At 41.7% G+C, this 27,627-nt stretch overlaps 1 protein-coding gene across 2 annotated transcripts in view; it reads right to left on the bottom strand.

The window, feature by feature from the left end:
* Positions 1 to 27,627, bottom strand: part of AK5 (adenylate kinase 5) — a 290,021-nt gene that overhangs the window by 39,184 nt on the left and 223,210 nt on the right. The gene's annotated exons all lie outside the window — the stretch shown is intronic.

Below are 27,627 nucleotides of genomic sequence, written 5' to 3'. Positions count from 1 at the left end.
TAACTTTGGGAATTAGGGTGTTGCACCTAAACAAGCCACAGTCTTTAATTTGTGGTTGTTAGTCGCTACTTTTAAAATCGGTTGTTTCCAAATTTATGGTTACCAAAGAGGCAAGGTGAGGGGGATAAATTAGGAATTTGGGATAAACATACACACACTAGTATATATAAAATAGATAACCAACAGGGACCTACTGTATAGCACAAGGACCTCTACTCAGTATTTTGTAATAACCTATAAGGGAAAAGCATCTGAAAAAGAATAGACAAATATATTTGCAAAGCTGAATCACAGTGCTGCACACTTGAAACTAGCACAGTGTTGTATATCAACTCTACTTCAATAAAAAATTGTTTTCACAAATATCATATATTAATGCATATATATGGACTCTAGGAAGATGGTACTGATGAACCTATTTTGCAGGGCAGCAATGGAGACAAACACATAGAAAACAGACTTATGGACACGGGTGTGGTGAAAAGGAGAGGGTGGATGGAGAGAGCAGCATGGAAGCATACACTAACATGCGTAAAGTAGATGCCAGTGAGAACTCAGGGAACCCAAACAGGGGTTTTGTGACAATCTAGAAGGGCGGGATGGGGAGGGAGATGGGAGGGAGGTTCAAGAGGGAGAGGACCTATGTATACCGATGGCTGATCCATGTTGATATATGGCAGAAACCAACACAATATTGTAATTATCCTTCAATTAGAAATTAAAAAAAGAAAAAAATTGTTTTCATTTTTAAATAATCATAAAGTTACAGAAGAGTTATGGGTACGAAGAACTTTCTGAAACATTTGAGAATCGGCTGCCAACCTGATGCCTCATCCTTACAGAACACTTTAATGTCATTTCCTCCAGAAAAGGAGCCAAGCACATCCTCCTACATAACTACATCCTTGGACCTTATTCACATGTCAATGGAATTGTCCCAATCGTCTCAATAATGTCCTCTGAAGCCAATGGATCAAGTTTAGAATCACGTGCTGCCTTTAGTTGTCATGTCTTTCTGGTTTTCTTCCACATGGGCCAGTTCCTCTGTATTTCATTGACACTTTGGAAGATTATAGTTATTTTACAGAATGTCCCTCAGTGTGAATTTTTCTATTGTTTTCTAGCTACTAATACTCATGATCTCCCATATTCCTTTGATGAACATTACATCCTGATTCTTTCCTTGTCTCCCCCACCAAGTTCAACTATTTGCTAAGTTGCAAGATTTTATGCCTTAAAAAATATTAATAGCTAACTTTTGCCAAGTGCTTACTGTACTGGTCACTGTTCTAAGCACTTTATGTGTACTAATTTTAAATAATCTTAAGAGAGGCAGACATTGGTATTATTCCCATTTTACAGATGGGGAAGTAGAGTCACAAAGAAGTTAACTGCCTGCCTTAGGTGGCATGAGTAAGTAAACAGCAAGTCTAGGATTTGAAGCCTGAACTCTGTCTCTCAGAGGTGTTCCCTCCTCTTTCAGCTGCTGCGCCCCGGTTTACCTGCCACGTTTCAGGCCCTCAGGCTCTTAGTGTACAGCAGGCATCCTGCCTCTGTGTGGGGCAAAGGGTGAGGCTTTGGGGTCCAGCAGACCCATGAACAGGATGATCTGCCTGAAAAGCATGTCACTTCCCAGCAGAAGAGCATTCTGTGGCTTCCCTTTCTCCAACTCCTTCGAGTAGCCTTTGTAGCTTCTAGGAGCTAGTTCCATTCAGCCTCCAACTTTTTTCTACATTTCTTATCCTCACCCAACATTGTCCTGTCCAACCACAGACTGTCCTTTCATCAAGTCATACTTAAAAAAAAACACTTTTCTAATTGTGAGATAATTGCAGATTCACATTTCTAAGAATAATATACAGAGGTCCCATGAATCCTTTACCGTTTTCCCTAGTGGTGATATTTTGAACAACTACATCACATCACAATATCACAACCACTATATTAGCAATGATGTAATACAGAAGTAGAACATTCCCATCAGTGCCAGAGTCCCTTATGCTGTCCTTTTATAGCCACACCCACTTCTATCCACACACACAACCTCTCCATCCTTAACCTCTGGCAACCACTAAATCTGTATATAATTTTGTCATTTTGAAAGAATTGTATCAGTGGAACCATAGTCATCAAAATATAGTTTTCCAGTGTGCTTTTGCTCTTCCCGTCCTCAGCCTGGATGACTTCCACTTTCCACTCTATCAAGATTCTCTTCATCCCATGGGTCTGGATCCAATGTTTCCCCTTTCCAGCAGGAATCAGCCTGTCCACCTCACCTCTCCTGGTGTGAGTGGTGTAACCCCGACTTGGGAGCCCTTGGCATGTCTTACACTTGGTCTTCCACTAGACCTTCTGCCCTGCAGCATCTACACAGTACCTGGCCATGGTAGGTGCTTCTTAATGCTTGGAGGATTTCCCGGTTAAAAGGAAATAAGTAACACCGAAATGTAAAACATGGTTGAGGTTTTAGCATGGTAGTGAACACTTAACAACTTGTTCTGTAATTTTCCTATCTGGCCCTCTCTTCATCTTCAAAACTCGTTTCTCGGAACAACTGGCAACAAACCTCTTGAGGGGCAATGCTTGTGGTTCCTCATTAGTGGAAGGGCCTCTCACTCCCTCTCTTTTGCCTTGGCAGCGAATCCAGGAAACGTCCACGCTTTGACTTCTGCTCATTTGTAGAGCTGCTCTTGACCAAATGGGAAGGGTTCAGAGCACTCGCTGTATTGTCATGGTGGCCGAGATGTACTAGGAAAACAGCAATTACAGAGGCTCGCAAAAATAATGCAGACCACTTCGAAGGAGAGGCTGATTGCCAGCTGATGCTATGTTTGCTCCAAGCACCATGACTCCTGTCTCCTGAGATAACATGGATGGAGAGTGGGAGCACGGGAGGGCCACTCTGGGCAGAAGTGCTTCCAGATAAGGAGCGAGGGAAACAAAGGGCCAGGCTCTGGCAGCAGCCACGAGGGCTTCTGTGGCTGGATTTACCTAGAGACTTTTTCTTGAGGATGGCTGGAAGCCAGTCATGTGGAAAAAGATATTTTCAGCCTTGGCTTATAGGGCAAAAACGTTGCGTTTCAATTACTTTCTTCTTTCAGCATCCTCCTAATATGACTATTATAATTTTTGTTCCTCTCAAATGTTATTTAATAAATCTTGACACAAAGGCAATTAAAACATCTTCAGCTCAAATTAACCACAGCTGTGTGTGAAACAGCAGCCGCCGCTCCAGTTAGAAACCTTTCGTGGGAGCAACAGCTGCAAATTCTTAACATTCTTTGGGCAAATGGAGCAGGCACAGTGGAATTTTAAGTAATCTCCACAATGGTTTGATTTTTCCCGCTGCTCCAAACCAGGGAACAAAGTGATTTTTATCACTGCCGTGAAGGCACCAAAACTGCTGGGAGATGTAGAAATTTTCATAGGCTGTCACTGACATTTCTTTGAGGCCTTCACTTATGACATTGAAATAAAAAACAATGGAGCCTTGATATCCTTCCAGGATTATTTGTTACATGAGGAAAACTCTTCTGAAGTGATTTTCACATATCTGAACAAGTGGGCTGCATTCTCTCCTGATGAGATGACTGACAGGAGATGCGGAGCTGTCACATTTATTGTCATCCCACTGATTTTTCCTGTATCATTATTCAGGCTTAATCCCTGAACAAATGGATACACAATATCGCATGGTGTGATTCACAAAGGCAGCCTAGGGTAGGAGGTTCCATATTAAAAGCGTCTGTCAACACTTTAAAAAAAGAAAAGGTGAAAAATCTTTATTCTCAACCATCAATGTAATTTAAAATTTTTTCCATGTGAGGCCAAAGGTGCTATATTGTGAGAAATGCAAATGCTGTGAACTTCCACTTCACAGCTCAGTATATCCCTTCCTCTTCCCCAGTGGCTCAGTGGATAAAGAACTTGCCTGCCAATGCAGGAGACACAGGAGCCATGTGTTTGATCTCTAGGTCCGGAAGATCCCCTGGAGGAGGAAATGGCAACCCACTCCAGTATTCTTGCCTGGAAAATCCCATGGACAGAAGAGCCTGGTGGGCTACAGTCCGTGGGATCACAGAGGGTTGACACGACTGAAGTGACTAACTCAACAACACAACGCTGCCCTGAGGAAAGGGGAGGGCCTGCAGGAGACCGGGGAGCCCAGGGCCCACGGCTGGACTCGCTTTCCTGCCTTTTCCTTGGTACCTGGTGTTCTGTAGAAATGAAACAAGCTGCGTCAGGTCAGAATGGCCACCTCAGCCACCTTCTCCAGGGTGCTTTCTATCTTCAGGGGCAATACTCTCAGGGGACACATCCTGGATTCATTAGTGGGGCTCCCTGCAGGAGAAGACCTGCCTCCTAAGTGACTTTGCAGGGTGCTTTGCTTTAGGATGAAAAGAATGAAATGGCAAAGCTGGTGTGTTAGAGCCCATTCTGTGCTCAGGAAGAAAGTAAATGATGATGTCAGGTTGATCATTAGTTCAGTTCAATACAGTCGGTCAGTTGTGTTCAACTCTTTGAGACCCCACAGACTGCAGCACACCAGGCTTCCCTGTCTATGACCAACTCCCAGAGCTTATTCAAACTCATGTTCACTGAGTCGGTGATGCCATCCAACCATCTCATCCTCTGTTGTCCCCTTCTCCTTCTGCCTTTAATCTTCCCAGCATCAGGGTCTTTTCCAATGAGTCAGTTTTTCACGTTAGGTGGCCAAAGTATTGGAGCTTCTGCTTCAGCATCAGGCCTTCCAATGACTATTCAGTACTGATTTCCTTTAAGATTGATTGGTTGGATCTTTTTGCAGTCCAAGGGACTCTCAAGAGTCTTCTCCAACACCACAGTTCAAAAGCATCAATTCTTCGACACTCAACTTTCTTTATGGTCCAACTCTCACATCCATATATGACCACTGGAAAAACCATAGCCTTGACTAGATGGACCTTTGTCAGCAAAGCAATGTCTCTGCTTTTTAACATGCTGTCTAGGTTGCTCATAGCTTTCCTTCCAAGGAACAAACGTCTTTTAATTTCCTGGCTGCAGTCACCATCTGCAGTGATTTTGGAGCCCAGAAAAATAGTCTCTCACTGTTTCAGTTGCTTCATCCAGCCCGGTATTTCTCATGATGTGCTCTGCTTATAAGTTAAAAAAGCAGGGTGACAATATACAGCCTTGATGTACTCCTTTCCTAGTTTGGGACCAGTCTGTTGTTTCATGTCCAGTTCTAACTGTTGCTTCTTGACCTGCATACAGATTTCTCAGGAGGCAGGTAAGGTGGTCTGATATTCCCATCTCTTGAAGAATTTTCCACAATTTGTTGTGATCTACACAGTCAAAGGCTTTGGCATCGTCAATAAAGAAGTCATTGGAAGGAAAGTTATGACCAACCTAGACAGCATATTAAAAAGCAGAGACATTACTTTTCCAACCAAGGTCCGTCTAGTCAAGGCTATGGTTTTTCCAGTGGTCATGTATGGATGTGAGACTTGGACTGTGAAGAAAGCTGATCGCCGAAGAATTGATGCTTTTGAATTGTGGTTTTGGAGAAGACTCTTGAGAGTCCCTTGTACTGCAAGGAGATCCAACCAGTCCATTCTAAAGGAGATCAGTCCTGGGTGTTCATTGGAAGAACTGATGCTAAAACTGAAACTCCAATACTTTGGCCACCTCATGTGACGAGTTGATTCACTGGAAAAGACTCTGATGCTGGGAGGGATTGGGGGTGGGAGAAGATGGGGATGACAGAGAATGAGATGGCTGGATGGCATCACCAACTCGATGGACATGAGTTTGAGTGAACTCTGGGAGTTGGTGATGGACAGGGAGGCCTGATGTGCTGTGATTCATGGGGTCGCGAAGAGTCGGACATGACTGAGCGAATGAACTGAACTGAACTTAACTGAGATGCTTTTCTGGAATTCTCTTGCTTTTTCGATGATCCAATGGATGTTGGCAATTTGATCTCTGGTTCCTCTGCCTTTTCTAAATCCAGCTTGAACACCTGGAAGTTTCATAGTTCACATATTGTTGAATCCTGGCTTGGAGAATTTTGAGCATTACTTTGCTCATTACTTTGCGTGTGAGATGAGTGCAATTGTGTGGTAGTTTGAATATTTTTTGGCATTGCCCTTCTTTGGGATTGGAATGAAAACTGACTTTTTCCAGTCCTTTGGCCACTGCTGAGTTTTCTATATTTGCTGGCATATTGAATGTGGCACTTTCACAGCATCATCTTTTAGGACTTGAAGCAGTTCAGCTGACCCTCTTGACTTTGCATTCCAGGATGTCTGGCTCTAGGTGGGTGATCACACCATCGTGATTGTCTGGGTCATGAAGATCTTTTTTGTATAGTTCTGTGTATTCTTGCCACCTCTTCTTAATATCTTCTGCTTCTCTTAGGTCCATACTGTTTCTGTCCTTTGTTGTCTGCATCTTTGCATGAAATGCTCCTTGGTATCTCTAATTTTCTTGAAGAGATCTCTGGTCTTTCCCATTCTATTGTTTTCCTCTATTTCTTTGCATTGATCACTGAGGAAGGCTTTCTTATCTCTCCTTGTTATTCTTTGGAACTCTGCATTCAAATGGGTATGTCTTTCCTTTTCTCCTTTGTTTTTAGTTTCTTTTCTTTTCTCAGCTATTTGTAATTAGCTGAACAGGCTGATAATTAGCTGAATCCCAAATACAAACAAATGCATGGATGTAGTTTCTATTATACGTAACAATCTTTTGAATAGTAATGGTGTAAAGCAGGCAATGGTGTCCCGGGTTGAGATTTCATTGTATTCTGGTTAACTGTAGGATAGCAAGGAGACCAACCCAGTCAATCCTGAAGGAAATCAAAACTGAACATTCATTGGAAGGACTGATGATGAAGCTGAGGCCCCAATACTCTGGCCACCTGTTGCAAAGAGCTGACTCACTGGAAAAGGCCCTGATCCTGGGGAAGCTTGAAGGCAAGAGGAGAAGAGGGTAGCAGAGGATGAGATGGTTGGATAGAATCACTCACTCAACAGACATGAAATTGGGCAAACTCTGGGAGATAGAGAGGGACAGGGAGGCCTGGCATGCTGCAGTTCATGGTGTTGCAAGGAGTCAGACATGACTTAGCGGCTGAACAACAACAACAATAAGAAGAGGTCACTCATCTTTTTAGCTCTTCCTGAGTTACATCTGCAGGGCTTCATCCACATCAAGGCTGGAATCAAACATAATCCAACAACAAGGATGGGGACTAGCCATCACTCTGAGTTGTCTAGACCACTTACAAGAAATTAAGATATATAACAGTGTGTGTGTTTACACATACAGACACATATATGTATACATATACATATATACATGGCTATATATGTACAAATATATGTATCTGGTTTGGAAAGCTCATAACATTTATTTTTTTCAAGGCAAAGCAGAGGGGACAGCCATCCACAGGTTCTAATGTCACCAGCAATGCTCTTTAGGCCTTAATTCCTATCTCACCCCAGCCTCAGGGTTCTTTAAACCTCTTAGCACCAATGACCTTCATTACTAACCGAATTTTAGCTCCTCTTTGATGTGGCTGAACCTAGGAGTGCATCATTACTTGGGCCTGTCCTCCCACCCTGCTCACATCTTGCTCTCCCTGTCTCGTTTCCCTTGACCTCTGATTGCTCCCCTGGTGGCTCAATTGGTAAAGAATTTGCCTGCAATGCAGGAGAACAGGTTCAATCCCTGAATCAGGAAGATCCCCTGGAGAAGTGAATGGCACCCATTTTAATATTCTTGCCTGGAGAATTTCATAGAGAGAGGAGCCTGGCAGGCTACAATCCATGGGGACATGGCTGAGTGACTAACACTTTGACTTCTCAACTTGTCTTCTGTTCTCACTGTGACCTCAGTGAGTTGGTCTGTTCCCTTGGGGCTCCATTTCCTGACCAGCTGGGTTCCAGAGCCATTCTCGTAACTCTGAATCTTTTATAACCTTTGAATTCTATTGTGAATGTGATGAGAACCACCAGTCTGCTTTCTGCCCAACCTACCATTTACTTGACTTGCATCTACTCTGGGTTGCTAAGAATTCCCCAAGAAGGTCAGAGCCAACCAGGTTTCTACCTAACTTCATAAAAGCTCTTAATGTTTCTTGACGGATATATTCCTCTTTTGCTGATACCAAATTTGATGTCCACTGCCAGGGTCCAGCCTCAGCAGAGTCCAGGGGCACCCTCAGGATGAGCGGTGTCGGCAAGAAAAGAAAGAAAAAAAAAATCGAGTTGAGTCTTGGTAGAGTGCAGGATCAAGACTTGACTCGCTTTTTTTATCTTTCTTTTCTCTCCGACGCCGCTCATCCTGAGGGTACCCTTGGACTCTGCCGAGGCTGGACCCCGGCAAGTGGCGCCCGAATAGGGACACCCTCAGGAACTGTATTACTGCCATGCAAAGGCTTCAAGGGGGATATTTGAGCAGGAGTCAGAAGAATTCTTAGAAAGCACAGAGGACTACCAAGCATCAGAAGAAGAAAAGACGGAGGCCTGGGAGTAGATGATGGGGTGGCCCCGAGAAATCCCTGGAGGTCTGGATGGCCTTGCATGCCAGCTCCTCAAGCCAAGTCCTTGTCATGGGCGGGGTCTCTCTTGCCGGCTCCCAACAGCTCACAGATAGATTCTAATATATCTCCCCATTGTCCTCAAATCCTCAAACATATTTTCATTCTTCTCACTTTTAATAGGCATTTCAGTCCTTCTATTATTCACTATTAAGGTGAAGATTATCTTCTTTCTTCAACATTTTCAAAATGTGTATCTTTATCCTTTATTCTCCATTTCTCCTTTTTCTCATTTGGAAGATATTAAACAACTATTTGGGCTTCCTAGGTGCTGCCAGTGGTAAAGAACTCACCTGCCAATTCAGGAGACATTAAGAGATGTGGGTTTGATTCCTGGGTTGGGAAGATCCCCTGGAGGAGGGCATGACAACCATTCCAGTGTTCTTGCCTGGACAGTCCCATAGACAGAGGAACCTGGCGGGCTATAGTGCATTGGGTAGCAAAGAGTTGGACACGACTGAAATGACTTAGCATGCACGCAAACGATTAGTTAGCTCTAAGGCTAACCTTTCTGCTTTGGCTCTTGTAGTACTTCAGCATTTTCTGTCATAGTGTTTTCATAAGATATAGTATCTGTCTATCTGTAATTTACTTAAAGTCTGTCTTCCATATTAGACTCTATAGGACATGTGTATACTTTGCTTACACACAGTGTAACTTATACACTTATACACAGTGCCCCAACATAGTGTTTGAACACAAATGTCTACTGTATTTGTAATAAGTCATCTACTTCTTTTTCTTTGTAAATTTTATTTTTATGTGTTTATTTACGTGGCTGCACTGGATCTTGGTGGTGGCATTTGGACTCTCAGTTGCATCATGTGGGATCTAGTTCCCCACCCAGGGACTGAACCCAGGCCCCCTGCATTGAGAGTGCAGAGTCACAACCACTGGACCACCAGGGATGTATCAGGCATCTACTTTTTAAGAGTGGCTGAAATAGTAAATAATTTAACAATGAATGGATCCTCTCCTCCTGCCTGCTCCAAAAACTCGATCTTCTCTTTCTTGTCCACATTAAATTTACTACTCTCTTAGCACTATCTCTTCTGTAAACAACATACTTAGTTCTTCCCAATCCAAATAAAAATATTTCCACCATTGTCTGTATGTATCCTCTAGTTGTCTCCACATTCTTTCCTCTTTTTTTCAGTAGCCTGAAACTGCCCAATTCAATTTCCTCCTCTTTTATTGACTCCCTAGCCTGGGGGAGCCTGGTGGGCTTCCGTCTATGGGGCCACACAGAGTCGGACACGACTGAAGTGACTTAGCAGCAGCAGCGGCAGCAGCCTCTTGCAAGCTACTTTATCCTCTCATTACTCTCTGCAATTGATCTTTTAAAGTTCAACAGTAGAACTTCCCTGGTGGCCCAGTGGTGAAGAACCTGCCTTTCAATGCAGGGGACTCAGGTTTGATCCCTGGTCAGGGAACTAAGATCCCAACACACTGAGGGGCATCAAAGCCCAAGCACCATAACTAAGACTTCACGTGGCCTAAGTAAACAAATATATATAAAAAAGTAGAGTTCAACAGTAATTGCATAATTGTCATATCATTCAATGATCCTCTTCTAGACTTTACTGTCTTTGACTCTGTAGTAGCATTTAACATCACTGATGATCAGCTTAAAAATCTCTTTTCCCATGACTTCCAGACACATAATTTGCCCATGTTCTCTCCTTTCCTTTGCCAGATAGAAGCTCACAGAGAGCAGAAATCGCTTTATTTATGTTGATCTCCCCAGGGAACCTTGGGAAGCATCAGAGGCAATTGTTGATGAATTGATGTCTAGGAGACCTGTGGCCCCATGACAGTGACAACTATACTCCTTTTCACACTAAAGGAACTCTGGATCAAAGGACTCAGGTTCCAGGTTCAACCCTATACCTTTATCTGGTGAGATGACTTTAATGGAGTCACTTGTCCTCTCTGAGCTTCAGCCTCTTCAGTTACAAAACAGGTAATGCCTGTTGGCTGTGAGGACAAAATGTGATAATGCAAATAAATTGCCTGGACCAGTAGCTGGCACGTGAAACACTCAATAAGCATCATGCTTATTATCTGTAAAACAAGGCAGCTCATGTTAGTGATGCTTAGAAGTACTACCAGCTCTAACGTTCCATGCTATTTACAAAGATTAGATACAGCATTTTTATACTGTGGTACAATTTTAGGATCTTTAAAGATGGATAGTTTTCACAGTTATAGCCTGTGAAGGTTTCAAATGTCTTTTGTGAATCAAACTATCTTATTTTTAGATAGTCCTCAAAGTTGTTTAAAATCTATCAGAAAGAGAAGTCATTTTAAGAAAAAAATGTTATCAGATTTTCTACTTTTTGAAATATTTCCTTCTCTCTAAATGAAAATGGGCTTCAAGGTTGGGTTCGGGTTTTTGTCACTGAATGATTTCTTTCAGAGAAAAGCCATCCTGCCATCAGATCATGAAGTGACTATGCCCTAGGAATGATCCTCGACTATTGTGGCCCATGAGTCACTTAAACATCCTGTACCTGGGGGGAGTTGTGTCATCATGCTGAGTTTCAGTAGCATTGCTGTAAATTGGCTCTCTGACCAAAAACAATTAAGAAAAATAGAACTGTATTCTCAAAGACAGTACCTTTGTTAGTTCTGAAACACATTGCTGCTTCAAGTTATTTGCCAAATAGGATGACGTATGCCTGCTGATAGAGTCAGCCGAAGGCTATGTAAAAGAATTTCACATGGGATTGGGAACTTCTTCACTTTTTCGTTTTTTAACTGAAAGCCTAATAAACTTGAAGTTGCTGCATCTTTTTCTCACCTTCTGAGTTGTGGGCGTGGCATGTGGGATCCTGGTTCCCTAATGAGGGATTGAACCCACTCCCACCTTGCCCTGGAAGTGCAGAGTCTTAACCATAAGTCCTGGGCCTGGGAATTTCTTGACAGGACTGTGTGTGTATGCGTGTGCTTATTCACTCAGTCATGTCTGATTCTGTGTGACCTCATGGACTGAAGCCCTCCAGGCTACTCTGTTCATGGATATTTTCAGGCAAGAGTACTGGAACGGGTCAGTTCAGTTCAGTTCAGTCCCTCAGTCGTGTACTACTTTTTGTGACCCCACGGACTGCAGCACGCCAGGCCTCCCTGTCCATCACCAACTCCCGGAGTTTACTCAGACTCACGTCCATTGAGTCGGTAATGCCATCCAGCCATCTCATCCTCTGTCGTCCCCTTCTTCTCCTGTCTTCAATCTTTCCCAGCAACAGGGTCTTTTCAAATAAGTCAGTTCTTCGCATCAGGTGGCCAAAGTACTGGAGTTTCAGTGTCAGCATCAGTCCTTCCAATGAATATTCAGGGCTGATCTCCTTTAGGATGGACTGGTTGGATCTCCTTGCAGTCCAAGGGACTCTCAAGAGTCTTCTCCAACACCACAGTTCAAAAGCATCAATTCTTCGGCGCTCAGCTTTCTTTATAGTCCAACTCTCACATCCATACATGACCCCTGGAAAAACCATAGCTTTGACTAGACAGAACCTTGTTGGCAAAGTAACGTCTCTGCTTTTTAATATGCTGTCTAGGTTGGTCATAACTTTTCTTCCAAGGAGTGAGCGTCTTTTAATATTATGGCTGCAATCACCATCTGCAGTGATTTTGGAGCCCAAAAAAGTAAAGTCTGTCACTGTTTCCACTGTTTCCCCATCTATTTCCCATGAAGTGATGGGACCAGATACCATGATCTTAGTTTTCTGAATGTTGAGTTTTAAGCCAACTTTTTCACTCTCCTCTTTCACTTTCATCAAGAGGGTCTTTGGTTCTTCTTCACTTTCTGCCATAAGGGTGATGTCATCTGCATATCTGAGGTTATTGATATTTTTCCTGGCAATCTTGATTCTAGCTTATGCTTCCTCCAGCCCAGCGTTTAAAAGCAGGGTGACAATATACAGCCTTGACGTACTCCTTTCCCTATTTGGAAGTAGTCTGTTGTTCCATGTCCAGTTCTAACTGCTTCTTGACCTGTATACAGATTCTCAAGACGCAAGTCTGGTCTGGTATTCTCATCTCTTGAAGAATTTTCCAGTTTGTTGTAGTCCTCACAGTCAAAGGCTTTGGCATAGTCAATAAAGAAGTAGACGTTTTTCTGGAGCTCTCTTGCTTTTTTGATGATCCAACTGATGTTCGCAATTTGATCTCTGGTGCCTCTGCCTTTTCTAAAACCTGCTTGAACATCTGGAAGTTCATGATTCACATACTGTTGAAGCCTGGTTAGGAGAATTTTGAGTATTACTTTGCTAGCATGTGAGATGAGTGCAATTGTGCGGTAGTTTGAGCATTCTTCGGCATTGCCTTTCTTGGGGTTGGAATGAAAACTGACCTTTTCCATTCCTGTGGCACTGCTGAGTTTTCCAAATTTGCTGGCATATCGAGTGCAGCACTTTCACAGCATCATCTTTTAGGATTTGAAATAGCTCAACTAGAATTCCATCACCTCCACTAGTTGTTCGAAGTGATGCTTCCTAAGGCCCACTTGACTTCGCATCCCAGGATGTCCGCCTCTAGGTGAGTGATCACACCATCGTGATTATTTGTGTCATGAAGATATTTTTTGTATAGTTCTTCTGTGTATTCTTGCCACCTCTTCTTAACATCTTCTGGATATTAGCTGGAACGCGTAGCTATTTCCTATTCCAGGAGATCTTCCTGACCCAGGAACTGGACCTGTGTCTCTTGCATCTCCAGTATTGGCAGGTGGATTCTTTACCAGTGAGCTATGAGGGAACCCCCCCATACTACATGTGATCTTTTTTTTTTTTTCTTTTTTTTTAAAATTATTTTATTTTATTTTTTTTGTGACTTTCTCAAAATTTATTTATTTTTTTTATAATTTTTTTTTCTTTACAGTTAAAAGTATTTTTATTAAAAAAGCACAAATGCAAAGAAATGAACAGAGGAAAATTTATGCGTCGAACCTGGACTGGTCACTTATGATAATATACATGCTACAATTCCATTCTCCCCAATCATTCCACCTTCACCCTCTCCCACAGAGTCCCAAAGACTGTTCTAAATGCCTTTGAATCAGTTTTAATGAGGTGGATGAAATTGGAGCCAATTATACAGAGTGAAGTAAGCCAGAAAGAAGAACATCAATACTGTATATTAACGCATATATATGGAATTTAGAAAAATGGTAACCTGAACCCTGTATAAGAGACTGCAAAAGAGACATAGGCATTTAGAACTACATGTGATCTTAACCCAAAGGCCAAGAAGCTGTTTTTGTTAAGAAGGACTGTACCTTTTTTTATCAAAACCTGGTGTATAGGTATTAAATTATGGAGCTTCAGGGAGGTAGCCTTGAACATAACACTGGGCGTCAGGAGATCTTGTTTCTAGACCATTTCTGGTTTGAACTAGTTGGGTAACCTTGGTAGAGTCACTCTGTATCCTCAGATGCTAGATTCCTTGTCTGTAAATCAAAGAGTCTCTATTAAATTGTGGTTTCCTGTGCTATTTTACATTATTGTTTTGTTCAGTTGCCCAATCATGTTCAACTCTTCGAGACCCCATGGACTGCAGCACACCAGGCCTCCCTCTCCCTCACCATCTCTCAAAGTTTGCCCATCTTCATGTCCATTGCATCTGTGATGCCATGCAGTCATCTCATCCTCTGACACTCCCTTTTCCTTCTGCCCTCAATCTTTCCCAGCATCAGGGACTTTTCCAATGAGTCAACTGTTCATGTCAGATGACCAAAATACTGGAGTTTCAGCTTCAGCATCAGTCCTTCCAATGAGTATTCAGGGTTTATTTCCCTTTAGATTGACTGGTTTGATTTCCTTGCAGTCCAAGGGACTCTCAGGAGTCTTCTCCAGCACCACAGTTCGAAGGCATCAATTCTTCAGTGTTCCAGCTCCTTTACAGTTCAGCCCTCACAACTGTATGTGACCACTAGGAAGACTACAGCCTTGACTATACTTCATCGGCAGAGTAACCTCTCTGCTTTTCAACACGCTGCCTAGGTTTGCCACAGCTTTCCTGCCAAGAAGCAAACATCTTCTGATTTTATGGTTTCAGTCACCATCTGCAGTGATTTTACAGCCCAAGAGGAGGAATCTGTCACTACTTCCACTTTTTCCCCTCTCTATTTGCCATGAAGTAATGGGGCTGGATGCCACAATCTTAGTTTTTTAATATTTAGTTTAAGCCGGCTCTTTCACTCTCCTCCTTCACTCTTATCAAGAGGCTCTTTAGCTCCTTTTCGCTTTCTGCCGTTAGAGTGATATCATCGGCACATCTGAGGTTGTTGATGTTTCTCCCGCCTATCTTGATCCAGCTTGGAACTCATCCAGCCCTGCATTTCTCATGATGCGCTCAGTGCATAGATTAAGCAAACAGGGTGACAGCAGACAGTCCTGAAGTACTCCTTTCTTAGTCTAGAACCAATCATTTGTTCCATACAGAGTTCCAACTGTTGCTCCTTGACCCACATACAGGTTTCTCAGGAGACAGGCAAGATGTTCTGGTATTCCCATCTCTTTAAGAGCTTTCCATGGTTTATTATGATCCACACAGCCAGAGGCTTTGGTGTAGTCGATGAAACAGAGGCAGATGTTTTTCTGGAAACATCTGCATTTTACATTATGTTTCTAAATATTACAGCTTCTTTTCAATAATGCTTCTCTGTGAGGAAACACTACTCATCCTCACCTTTTAAACTTAACTCATTGTTGGGGGATTTTTGCAGAAACTATTAATAACACCTGTGGCTGGTGATTTATATAAATGATAATGAAAGGTCTCCAGTCAATAAATTTTGAGTAACAAAAGATGCATTAATACACCTCTGGCCAATAATGTGTTAAAAGTGCCCAAGTGACTTGCTTTGGCCAGTGAAATGTAAGCAGAGGTGGATGGGTGTCACATTTAGGCAGAGGGTTTTATGGTCAATATGTGGTTTACTGTACATCTTTTCACCTTGCTAAAATACTAGCGATATTTTGAACAGCAGGGGATCAATTAACATGGTTACCAGAATGAAGCCCAGGAAACTGCTGATGAACATGAAGCATTAGTCTAGAACAAGAAGATGAAGAGGTGGAGGAGAAAGACAAAAAAGAAGAAACATCTTTATCACTCTATAATTCAGAGATTTTTAGAACAGCTTGCTTGTTACTACAGCATGACCTAGCTTCAACAGCATAGCCTGGCTTCGTCTGACTGATACATTGCTAAACTTCACTGTGCATCAGAATCACCTGAGGAGGTTGAAAAAGTTCCTGAATCAGTATTCCCTGTCACGCTATGATCTTAGGCATGCATTAAATGATTATAACAGGCAATAAATTGAACTTCTCCTTTCTATTTTTTCCTCCTTTTATATAAAATCATTTTTTTCTACTGTACAGAGTAATTTTATGAACCTCTGGGGTTGAGGCCTTGAAATTTACAGTTTTAGAAAGTTCTCCAGGGAAAGTATATAGATCCTGTCAGGATGTGGAAGGAAAAAAAGGATGTATTAAGGGATGGGTAATCACCGCAGATGCTGATTGCAGCCATGAAATTAAAAGATGCTTGAAAGGAAAGTTATGACCAACCTAGACAGCATACTAAAAAGCAGAGACATTACTTTGCCAACCAAGGTCCGTCTAGTCAAGGCTATGGTTTTTCCAGTGGTCATGTATGGATGTGAGAGTTGGACTGTGAAGAAAGCTGATCGCTGAAGAATTGATGCTTTCAAACTGTGGTGTTGTCTGAGAAGACTCTCGAGAGTCCCATGGACTGCAAGGAGATCCAACCAGTCCATTCTAAAGGATATCAGCCCTGGGTGTTCATTGGAAGGGCTGATGCTGAAGCTGAAACTGCAATACTTTGGCCACCTCATGCGACGAGTTGACTCACTGGAAAAGACTCTGATGCTGGGAGTGATTGGGGGCGGGAGGAGAAGGGGACGATGGAGAATGAGATGGCTGGATGGCATCACCGACTTGATGGACATGAGGTTGAGTGAACTCCGGGAGTTGGTGATGGACAGGGAGGCCTGACGTGCTGTGATTCATGGGGTCGCAAAGAGTCCGACATGACTGAGCGACTGAACTGAACTGAAAGGGATGGACAGAGGGACAGATAACCGAAAAAACAGTTATTGTAAATGTTAATGGTAAAATCCAGTCTGTGAGTTTACAAGCATTCACTATATAATTCTTTCAGCTTTGCTGAATGTTTGAAATATTTTCATAATGAAAAAGATCTTCAAAAAAATTCCCCAGGTCATTCTGATTGTTAGCTTGTTTTGAACTTCAGGATTAGATAATCTAAGGAAGGCAATTTGCTGTGAATACCCCAGTGGTCACTGCAGGGAGTCTGTAATGTTGATCTTTCTTTTAATATTTACAATGTAATACTGTGGAGATAACGGTTCTATCTATATTTGCTATCAGTTCAGTTCAGTTCAGTCGCTCAGTCATGTCCAACTCTTTGTGACACCATGGACTGCAGCATGCCCGGTCTCCCTGTCCATCACCAACTCCCAGAGTTTGTTCAAACTCATGTCCATCGAGTTGGCAATGCCATCCAACCATCTCATCCTCTGTCATCCTCTTCTCCTCCTGCCTTCAGTCTTACCCGACATCAGGGTCTTTTCCAGTGAGTCAGTTCTTTGCATCAGGTGGCCAAAGTATTAGAGTTTCAGCTTCAGCATCAGTCCTTCCAATGAATATTCAGGGCTGATTTCCTTTAGGATTGACTGGTTTAATCTCCTTGCAGTCCAAAGGACTCTCAAGAGTCTTCTCCAGCACCACAGTTCAAAAGCATCAATTTTTCAGTGCTCAGCTTTCTTTATGGTCCAACTCTCACATCCATATATGACTACTGGAAAAACCATAGCCGTGACTAGATGGATCCTTGTCAGCAAAGTAATGTCTCTGTTTTTTAATATGCTGTCTAGGTTGGTCATAACTTTTCCTCCAAGTAGTGAGCATCTTTTAATTTCATGGCTGCAGTCACCATCTGCAGTGATTTTGGAGCCCCAAACAATAAAGTCTCTCACTGTTTCCATTATTTCCCCATCTATTTGCCATAGAGTGATGGGACCAGATGCCATGATCTTAGTTTTTTGAATGCTGAATTTTAAGCCAGCTTTTTCACTCTTCTTTCACTTTCATCAAGAGGCTCTTTATTTCTTCACTTTCTGCCATAAGGGTGGTGTCATCTGCATTTCTGAGGTTATTGATATTTCTCCCAGCAATCTTGATTCGAGCTTGTGCTTCTTCCAGCCCAGCGTTTCTCATGATGTACTCTGCATGTAAATTTAAAAAAAGTGTGACAATATACAGCCTTGATGTACTCCTTTCCCAGTTTGGGACTAGTGTGTTGTTCCATGTCCAGTTCTAACTTGCTTCTTGACCTGCATACAGATTTCTCAGGAGGCAGGTAAGGTGGTCTGGTATTCCCATCTCTTGAATTTTCCACAATTTGTTGTGATCTACACAGTCAAAGGCTTTGGCATAATCAATAAAGCAGAAGTAGACGTTTTTCTGGAATTCTTTTGCCTTTTTGATGATCCAATGGATATTGGCAATTTGAACTCTGGTTCCCCCGCCTTTTCTAAATCTACCTTGAACATCTGGAATTTCATGGTTCTCATGGAATTCTGGCATGAGCATGGCATGGAGAATTTTGAGCATTACTTTGCTAGCATGCGAGATGAGTGCAATTGTGTGGTAGTTTGAACATTTTTTGTCATTGCTCTTCTTTGGGATTGGAATGAAACTGACCTTTTCCAGTCCTGTGGTCACTGATGAGTTTTCAAATATTTGCTATAATGGGTAATAAGAATCCTCACTGCCTTATCAAAATTGGTGCCATCCTTCTGTTGCAGATGAGGGATTCTTTTAGTTTTCTCTGCATCAGGCTGGAGATACTGGGAGCTGGACTGTAAGCCTATTTCATACCAATGGAGTGGGTCAGAGACAGGTTCAAGAGGTGACTGCAGACTGTTCAGATAAAGGTATTTAGTTCAAAATGTTTGATATTTGACCCTAATAAGTATCTTTCCTATATGTTTTGTTTGTAATAATTCATTTAATCTTCACAACAACAATGTGAAGTAGGTGCTATTTGTAACTCTTTTATACAGATGAAAAAACTATCCCCAAGGGCCAGGTTGACCTTGGTAGCCCCTAAGCTCTATAGCCTCTCATATGTAAGGCCATTCTGGGAAATCAGACTGGCCTGCTTTCAGAACGTACTGCACAGTCTTTAGTCACCAGGCAGTGGGTTTTCATCATGGACTAGTAGGGTTGCCAGCTGAAACACAGATTCTCCAGTTACACTAAACATTATCATTGCTTATCTAAAATCCAAATTTAATTGTGTCTAATATTTTTATTGATTAAATCTGGCAGCTCCATCAGGGCCCACCAGTTATTAGCTTAGAGACTTTTGGGAGACATAATTTGATCTCTGTTCTGACAACTCAGTTTGTGATTCTGTGATTCATTCAGCTAAAACCATCACAGCCTTAGCAAGACATGTGAAATGTCTAATTAAGACAAGACTCTGAAACTGGATTCCATGACTCTACGTCTTATGTAGACAAGGAAGGCTCAGGTCTTGGGGGAGAGGAAGTCACAGGCTCTATGAAGGTGATTCCTAAACATTTACATCCCATGATGTTCCTACAGCTCACAGCACCGCAACCTCGCCTCATCCAAACAGAGACAAGATTTCCAAACTGCTCATGAGTAAATGCCACTAAAAGCCCTGTCCTTCACGTAGCGACCTCCACGGCCTATTCCATACAACTTACACAACACTTACAGACTGGTGCCTTTTAATAGTTGCTTCCTCAGGCTCTGCTCGTTTGCATTTACGAATTCTTGGACTTCATACTCTTCCAGAAAACTCTTCTTCCAAAATCTTCTTAAACTTATCAAGCCACCTTTCCCCCTATCTTGCAACCCTTTCACACTATGATAGTAGACATGCATTTAATGACTATAATATGCTATTTATAAACTCAGCTTCTCCTTTCTATGTTTTCCTTCTTTTATATAAAGTTGTTTTTCTCTACTGTATAAGAAATACATGCTCCTTACTGAAGATTTAGACAACTCGGAAAAGTGAGAAAATGAAAAATCTCCCATAGTATCACTATCCAAATGCAGCTGCCCAAAATGCATTTTGTTTTGTTTCTTTGCAGCTTTTATTCCTACACATTATTTTTTGGTTTGGTTTTCATTGGGAATATGTCTGCTTTGATATTTCTCCTCTTTGGGCTTTTGTAGTCTCATCTGAAAATGAGCTTGTTGGACTAGATAAATTCCAAGGTCATTTCCAACATTACCATTCTGGTTTTGTCTTTATCAGAGAACTTGGAGACTATTTGTGCTTAGAGTCTATTTCTGTACTGTAAAAGGAAGTGAGAATATTTAAGATAGGTAGGGACATTTGTCGTGGATGTTAGTTGAATTACATCTGGAGTTTTGTGTTCAACTGTGGGCCATACCACAGAAATTGGATGTTTTACAAACTGTGATGAGAATATAAAGTTGATGCAATGTTTCTAGAGGGCAATTTGGTAATATAAATAAAAAGTCTTAAAAGTTTTCAGGTCAGTTGATTTATCCTAAGAGGAAAAATAATGGTTTTGTTACATAGATATTCACAATATTTTTATTTTATTTTAGTTAAAATTTTTAAATTTTATATTTTTGGCTGCGCTGTGCAGCACATGGGATCTTAGTTTCTCAGTCAGGGATCTAACCTGTGCCCCCTGTGTTGGAAGTGCAGTCTTAACCACTGGACTGCCAGGGAAGTCCCCACAGCATTTTTAATTAATTAAAAAAAATTTGGTAAAATGCATGACATTGAACTGAATACATTATAATATAGCAATACAAAGAAATAGAATGTGGTCATTAAAATTATATATTGAAAGAAAACAGATAAAAACTAATACAGTGTGATTCCATTTATATAAAGTTCAAAAATATCTATGACATTCTTTGCAGGGGGCAGCGAATAGAAGCGGGCACAGGGGGACACAGCCAGTGGACCACCAGGGAAGTCCCTTCATTGTATTTTATTGAAAGTTTCCTGGATGGAAAAATATCTCCTCCCTTGCCTTCTGTGCCACCATTTGCTCTTGTTTTCTGCTTTCTTCTCTTTCTTTCTCTGGCTCTGGTGCAGGTATTTCCAAGCCTCCAGATCTCAAATTTCCTCTAGCCTCCTTCTACTCAAGCCCACTGAGATCTCTCCTGCATGCATGGCCTCACCTAACATTGCTGTCCCGCTGAATTCCAACTCTCTATCTGCAGCCAGAACTTGCATTCTGAGTACCAGATCTCAAAAACCTCTTGTTTAATGGACGTTACTTCTGGATGGCCCATTAGCATCTCAATTTTGAAATGTTTAAAACTGAACTCTTTATGACTCCCCCAAATCCACTTCTTCCCACATTCCTTATCTCCTTGAATGGTATCTCTTGCCACTTTCTAACCCCTCACCTCTGGGGCTCCCTCTTGCACACTTGTTCCCTCTCTGTGTCATAGGCCCATCCTGAGTTTTTTTTCCCACTTGCACTGGGCCAATTCCTTTTTTCCCTCAGGACACAGTTCTGATGTCCCCTCTCCACTCCATCATCCCCACTTCATCTTTCTCTACATCACCTATGCTTCTGCCATTGCGTGTACCAAGCAGTACTATTTCTTTGTCACCTTTCTACAACACAAACTCCTCGAGACTAGGAAGCCTTGCCTCTCATCTTTCTAAGCTTAAGTCTATCATTTTGTTGATATATAGCAGAAACACAAAAAATATGTCAAATGAACTAATGAAAGTAACCCCAAAAGATATATATACTAATGGAAGAATTTAATATAGTGGCAAGGGAACAGATTTATCATTAGGGGAGTTTAAGCAACCCCCTTAAAGTCTATGTAACATTTAGCTTAGGCTATTTTTTCTTTCACCTCAATACTGAATCATTGAGATTAATATAGAGTCAAGGTGCTCTGTCTAAACCAGAAAAAAACTGCAGAAGCACCAAGCTTCCTCAGGTCCAACCAGCACCAAATCCTCAAATATTTGCTAGTTGTTGCCCTTGGCCTTCTGAAACAGTTTTCATGGGGCTCACAAAAAGATACAATATTTCTTAGTAAAAGACACAACGTATATTCTGAAATCATTGTGCTTTTGGAGGGATTTGGTAATGATTCAAATAATTTCATGGGTTCAACTTGCTTTCTTTTTTGAAATTAATACAGAATTTCATTAGGTATCACCTCACACTGGTCAGAATGGCCATCGTCAAAAAATCTACAAACAATAAATGCTGGAGAGGATGTGGAGAAAAGGGAACTTCTTTCATAGTTGGTGGGAATGTAAATGGATACAACCACCGTGGAGAACACTATGGAGATTTCTTAAAAAACTAGGAATCAAACTACCATATGACCCAGCAATCTGACTCCTGGGCATACCAGGAGAAAGCCATAATTCAAAAAGACACATGTACCCCAGTGTTAATTGCAACATTATTTACAATAGCCAGGACATGGAAACAACCTAAATTTCCATTGACAGATGATGGATAAAGAAGATGTGGTACATACATACAGTGGACTATTACTCAGCCATAAAAAGAAATGAAATTGGGTCATTTGTACTGATGTGGATGAACCTAGAGTCTGTCATAGAGTAAAGTAAGTCAGAAAGAGAAAAATAAATATTGTATATTAATGCATATATATAGAATCTACAAAAATGCTACTGATAAACCTATTTACAGGGCAGAAATAGAGATGCAGGCATAGAGAATGGGTTTGTGAACACAGAGGGGAAAGGAGAGGGTGAGATGAATTGAGAGAGTAGTATTGACTTATATGCACTATCATGTGTAAAACAGATAGCTGGTAGGAAGCTGCTGTATAACACAAGGAGCTCAGCTTGGTGCTCAGTGATGACCTAGGGGGTGGGAGGAGGGCTGGGAGGAGGGAGGCTCAAGAGGGAGGGGACCTATGTTTACGTATTGCTGATTCACGCTATTGTACTGCAGGAACTAACACGACATTGTAGAGCAACTATACTCCAATTAAAAAAGGGATTTTACAAAAAAATGGAATTTCACATAACTGGGAAAGACATAGCTGGGGGCACTCAGAGTTCTTTTTCATCGATGTGCATTTGTCACTATTTTGTCATTGTTTTCAGACATCAATAGCTAGATATAAAGGAACAAAGTAAAACAGAAAATTGAAGTACTTATTAAAATAATTATGGCAGACTCTTCCCTCATCTACCATATTCTTATAGCTTCACCTAGATTTTGGCCTCCTCATCTTTACATATGCTTCTAGAGCATGTGCTTTGAAGTCTGAAAAACTTGCTCTGAGAGGAAAGTTACTTAACCTTCCTAAACAGTAACCTTCTTAAACCTTCCTAAACCATTCCTTCAACAGTAAAATAGGGAAGAATATGAGTACTGATGATTGGTCTGAGGATCAAATAAGATAATATGTATAAAGATGCCACAGTGTATGGAACATAGTAAGTCTCCATTATGTTAGTTTTAATATTGCTATGAGGTAAACAAGATAACTATTTTTGAGGTAGAGGATGGGAACTTTGGCTTATTCAGTTGCCTTCACACTTTATTTCCTTGGGGTCATGTCTCTATTGTACATGCTGCCAACTGAGAAAACAATTGGCAATGCGTCAACTCATTGGCTACTCAGACTTGGGGTGAACAGAAACCAATATTATTTTGCCATGTAAAAGAAATCCAGAGAGGCTAGGAGGAGAGTGTCCAACATGGCAGAGTAGAAGGACCCTAAGCTCACCTTGTCTCATGAGCACACCAAAATCATAACACTCTGCAGAATGACCATTGTTGAAAAAGAGACTTAATCCTACCAGAAAAGATCCATTACAGCTAAAGACATAAAGACAGAACCATGACGAGACTGTTGGAAGTGCAGACTCAAGATATAACAAAATCTCGTACCTTCAGTGGACAACCCACAAACTGGGGAATGATTATATGATAGAGAGGCTAAGGGACAGGTTCAAGGGCACACACGGTTGGACACAAACTCAGGATTTTGGGTGTTCTCTCATTGCCAGGGCTGGTTTTTGAGTCTGTAGTGTCCGCCAGTGTCCACTGATCATTCTTCGTGAGTCTTGGAACAAGCAAAAGAGGGCTTTCAGTGAGTTAAGCCTGAAGACATGGCCTTGACTGAGTGAACAGGCTAGTATCTAAAACTTCACCAGGTGACTCTGTCTGTGAGTTAATGACATTTTCAAAAAGATTTCAATAAGTGGGTAGGGCGACAGTGAGTATAAGGCTGTGAGATCTTCACTTTACCTGGTAAAACGTGCTCACCTATGCTCTTTCCTTTGTTAGCAATAATTAGTCCTCCTGGAGGACTCCATTAACTCAGCAACATTTTTATTTCCTTTGAGGAAATAATTTTAAAAACATGGGAAAAAACCCTTATGCTACGTCATGCAGTGTTCCAAGGACTGTTTAATGTCTCTTTGAACCTCACAGTTCTTTAAGCATAATGAACCCTTTATTAATCTGATCTGTTTAAGTGAAGAAAGTGTTTTGTTCTAGTCAAATCATACTTAGAGTTTTTTGCAGTGAAAAGGTTTATATAATTAAGTCGGTTCATTGTCAGCACACAATGCCTGCACTTCTCCTACATTAGAAAGATATCCATTGGTGTGTAAATGTATCTGAGGTTGTCTTGGAAAGTGGCCCAATGTTTCTCTTCCATTACTTTCATCTTGAATGGCCTGGAAACCTACTTCAGTATTCTTGCCTGGAAAATTCCATAAATTAATAAGCATTATGTTATAAACCAACAACATAACATAATGAAGAGGTGAATAATTTACAGTCAGACATGACTTAGGGACTAAACAATGATAATCACAGTTGAGCTATTATCTATTATTTGGGGCCTCCCTGGTGGCTCAGAGGCCACAGAGAGCTCCCTAGCCCCACCACCATGTAAGGACACCGTGAGAAGATGGATATATAAGAACCAGGAGATGGGTTCTTGCCAGTCACTGAATCTGTTGATGTTCTGATCTTGGATTTCCTGTCTCTAGAACAGTGAGAAATAAGTTTCTGCTTTTTAGTCTATGCTATGGCTAAGCCCAAACGGACTCAGACAAGCTCACAGTTCAGCCTCCACGTTAGGCTGTCTCCCATCTGGAGGGTTTTCTTTGCTCTTCCTCAAGTCCTAGTCTTGCCAGTGCTGTTGGTCCCTGAGGTGTGTCCCCTCTACCTTCCATTCAGCCCCTGCTCTGGAGTCTCCAGCTGGACCTCTTGATTCATTCCTCTTTCCCCTAACAAGCACCCACACTTTCCTTGCAGGCCTCTCTTGCACCACTGGGTACAGAGAAACATTCAGAACCTTTTCAGACCCACAGGAGCCCAGAGAAATGGGGACTTTCAGTGGATGCACCCCTTTTCCCTGACCACTTCCTCCCATTTGTAAGGTTATTTGCTTTTCAAAGGACAAGTAAAAACAAGGCACAAGGGATTATTTTCCTCTAAGATCTTCCAAACCCTAAGTCTGGGGTTTCATATAGCTGCTCAACAATGCACCCCCAAATCCAATTAACCCTAGGGCTCTCAAAGTGTGGTTCACAGACTCTGGTCCCCTGTTTTCATTACAACACTAAGAGGTTATTTGCTTTTCACTGATGGTGAAAAAGCACTGGCTGTAAACCTGCGGTGCCAATAAAAGCCAATTATTCTAGTATTCTTCACCACTGTAAACTTACAGTGAAAGAAAGGAAGAAAAAAAATTGCCAGTTTTACTTAAGAATGCTCTTGATGATGCAATGAAAAAGTTTAATTTTGACCCTTAAATACTTGTCACTGTAATATTTTGTGTGACAAAATGGGAAGACGTGTAGGAACCTCAGCACATCAGGTACGTTTAATGGTTTTCTCAAGAAAAGCACTATGTGATCGTTTGAGTTTGGAACTAGTTGTTTTTTTAGTTGAACGCCATTTTTACCTTCTGAAAGACTGAATAACAGATAAAACTCTGGTTTTTCAGACTTGAGTATCTGGTAGACATTTTCTAGAAAAGTAATAAAGTAAGTTGGTCACTTCAAGGAAAACAACTGGCAGCAACTTTGCTAATAATAAAATCCAAGCTTTTGACCCTGGATCCACCACTTATTAGCAAATTACTTAACTCTCTGATGTCTTACTGGAAAAGTAGGATGGTGATAATATTCCAGAGAGTGGATACAAATATTAAGCAAGATAACATTATAAAGCATTTTATACAGTGCCTGCTGTGTGTTAAGTAAGTGTACAATAAATATTGGTTTCTATTACAGCTCCATCAAGTTAAAATAACCACATTTGGTTCCCATTTGTGATTTGACCAAATACCCAAGTCAATTCCACCAAAAATGTTAACCTGATCTCCAAGAAAATTCTCACTAAAATTTAGATTTATTCTTGTTCTTTAATAAGAGGTCAACTGTGAAATCATAGTAGACCACAGTAAAATGACAGGCATTGAGGTAATAGATTTTAAGCAAAAATTCTCATTTGTCTAATCTTTCTCCAGGAAACAAATAGGACAAGTTGGGCAGTGGTTAGAAAATGCACAGAGTAACACAAAATCTTTCACAAGTACTTTCCAAAGCTTACTCTTTAAAAGCAGTGGATGAGCACCAATACCAAAATACACAAGGCCACCTGTGTTCCTGCTACCCTGAAAGCCACAGCCACTGAATGACATCTTCACTATTACGCCAGTAGTCTGCTTATTTCACTTATACGCAGAGTACATTGTGAGAAACGCTGGGCTGGAAGAAGTACAAGCTGGAATCAAGATTGCTGGGAGAAATATCACTAACCTCAGATATGCAGATGACACCAGCCTTATGGCAGAAAGTGAGGAACCAAAGAACCTCTTGATGAAAGTGAAAGAGGAGAGTGAAAAAGTTGGCTTAAAGCTCAACATGCAGAAAACTAAGATCATGGCATCCGGTCCCATCACTTTATGGCCAATAGATGGGGAAACAGTGGAAATAGTGGCTGACTATATTTTTCTGGGCTCCAAAATCACTGCAGATAGTGATTGCAGCAATGAAATTAAAAGATGCTTACTCCTTGGAAGGAAAGTTATGACCAACCTAGACAGTTTATTAAAAAGCAGAGATATTACTTTGCCAACCAAGGTCCGTCTAGTCAAGGCTATGTTTTTTCCCGTGGTCATGTATGGATGTGAGAGTTGGACTGTGAAGAAAGCTGATCGCCAAAGAATTGATGCTTTTGAACTGTGGTGTTGGAGAAGACTCTTGAGAGTCCCTTGTACTGCAAGGAGATCCAACCAGTCCATTCTAAAGGAGATCAGTCCTGGGTGTTCATTGGAAGGACTGATGCTAAAGCTGAAACTGCAATACTTTGGCCACCTCATGCGACGAGTTGACTCACTGGAAAAGACTCTGATGCTGGGAAAGGTTGGGGGCGGGAGGAGAAGGGGACGACCAAGAATGTGATGGCTGGGTGGCATCACCGACTCTGTGGACATGAGTTTGAGTGAACTCCGGGAGTTGGTGATGGACAGGGAGGCCTGGCGTGCTGTGATTCATGGGGTCGCGGAGAGTCGGACACGACTGAGTGACTGAACTGAACTGAACTGAACTGTATGGATGTGAAAGTTGGACTGTGAAGAAAGCTGAGGACCGAAGAATTGATGCTTTTGAACTGTGGTGTTGGAGAAGACTCTTGAGAGTCCCTTGGACTGCAAGGAGATCCAACCAGTCCATCCTAAAGGAGATCAGTCCTGGGCGTTCTTTGGAAGGACTGATGCTGAAGCCGAAACTCCAATACTTTGGCCACCTCATGTGAAGAGCTGGCTCATTTGAAAAGACCCTGATGCTGGGAAAGATTGAGGGCAGGAGGAGGAAGGGACAACAGAGGATGAAATGGTTGAATGGCATCACCGACTCGATGGACATGGGTTTGGTTGAACTCCAGGAGTTGGTGATGTACAGGGAGGCCTGTTGTGCTGCGGTTCATG

The sequence above is a fragment of the Moschus berezovskii genome, chromosome 4 (genome assembly GCF_049115385.1).
Source record: "Moschus berezovskii isolate FMDL1 chromosome 4, NW_MosBer_1.0, whole genome shotgun sequence".
Classification (NCBI taxonomy): Eukaryota; Metazoa; Chordata; class Mammalia; order Artiodactyla; family Moschidae; genus Moschus; species Moschus berezovskii.
The sequence above is the reverse complement of the archived record's forward strand: the minus strand, read 5'-3'. Positions and strand labels throughout refer to the sequence as shown.